A 1,687-nucleotide genomic window follows, 5' to 3' on the forward strand; every position below is an offset into this window, starting at 1 on the left:
CAAATCTCAGTCTCGGCTGATCACACTCACGTATTTGAGAAAGAGCAAAGTCTCTCAGAAACAGATGCGCAATCCTGTCGCCATGACGACCGTTACGCGCTACGATCGGGAAACGAGCGGCTCTACCGAACCTCACGCTCTCACGAGTCTCAGAAGTGATTTTAATTAGACCGGGGATTAATATCAGTGATGACACAGAGCTCGGTGTGGTAGAGAGACGATAGGTTACGCCGTGACAACAGATCTAACGGAGAGGTGAAGAACAGACATTGTGATCTCAGGGAGGCCCAAAGAACCCGTAGAAGAACGCAGAAAGCTAAGCAGTTCTGCACAAAAGAGATCTTTTGGAAATGTTCGTAAAGAAAACGTCTCGTTTATTTTATCGTTGTCAAGTTGCATAACGTGTCAGAGGAAAATATACACACGTTAATAAAAAAAAAGTAACTGAGGCATTTTTATTTAAAGGAGCTCCGTCACGGCCGACGATTTTTCACAGTGAACGGTTATTTATATATCGGTTATATATATATCGATGTTATTTTTATGTCACAGAGGCTGAAAATCTCCATCGTCCGTCAGCAGGAGAGAAAGAACGTAAAGACAGGTCGAGTGTAAGGAGAACACGCAACCGGTGTGTAAGTGTGTAAATATTTACACAGCTGTATACGAGGAAGTACGTGCGGGTTTACAACATAAATGAAATTAAAAAAGTTTGTTTTGGCAGGATGAGTCAACCAGGGGGTGGAAAAGCAATGCAGAGGGATGCAGTTAAAGCTGGTGAGACACACCGCAGCCGATGGACCAGAATCAAGCAAACTCTGTGATATTCAAAAGAATCTTGAGATTTTTTAAAAGGTTTACTGTAGATCTGTTCGGTCACGTGACGTCACAACATGCGTCCGGTTCTTCACGGATAAAAAATTCAGTCATGAACACAGCTCATTTACATATGTGTCTCACCAGGAGGAGTTAAGAAGAATAATAATTGCCTGCGATTTAAACAATTTGATTAGATTCGATTAAAATAGAAGCACCGAAAATCCCTCCCACAAATTTGGAGAAAATCTCTTACAGCAATCACAATGCAGAAACTCAAAAACCTTAACTGAAGTGAACAAATAGATTTTTGTTAACAGTTTCTATAAGAGTTTAGAAAGGATTTTGAATGCCTGTCACACTCCCACCCTGAAGCTGATTAGTTTCCAATAAAACCACATCTCAATGTGGTTGAAATCCTCTGATATATCAGCAATTTGCCAACAATTACGATTTTCATTTATTAAAGAAGAACACAAATTTTTATCCAATTACGTTTGTATTTAAAGTTATGGAACATCCGCAAAACGTAAAGGTGAAGTAACTGCCGGTTACAAATGACTAATCTTGTCATTAAACACACGTTTCCGCAGTAAACGAAGCTGTTACTATAGAAACGATAACATATTAGAACAAGCCTGTTAGTAGTGATAACCTGAGTCTAATCTCAGAGCCACTTTTATAGAAACCTAATGAAAAGGACCACCGATTGTTTAGAATTAACGCAACACACTTATTTTGATGCACACACTTAAGTTAATGCGTACATTTCAGAGCTTCCAAACACAGGGCTGTACTTGAAACGGTTCCTGACAGGAAAACGTGCCTGTTTGTTTTTATTTGTAAGGTTCCACATGGAAACGTTACGGGT

At 39.7% G+C, this 1,687-nt stretch overlaps 1 long non-coding RNA gene across 1 annotated transcript; it reads left to right on the top strand.

Annotated features, from left to right (window-relative positions):
* Window positions 1–227: 227 nt before the first annotated feature.
* Window positions 228–862, top strand: LOC125146162. The gene is made up of 3 exons (XR_007144638.1): window positions 228–352; window positions 553–635; window positions 725–862. It is a non-coding gene; the product is annotated as an uncharacterized LOC125146162 (long non-coding RNA).
* The last annotated feature ends 825 nt before the right edge of the window (window positions 863–1,687 follow it).

Source organism: Tachysurus fulvidraco, chromosome 13 (genome assembly GCF_022655615.1).
Source record: "Tachysurus fulvidraco isolate hzauxx_2018 chromosome 13, HZAU_PFXX_2.0, whole genome shotgun sequence".
Classification (NCBI taxonomy): Eukaryota; Metazoa; Chordata; class Actinopteri; order Siluriformes; family Bagridae; genus Tachysurus; species Tachysurus fulvidraco.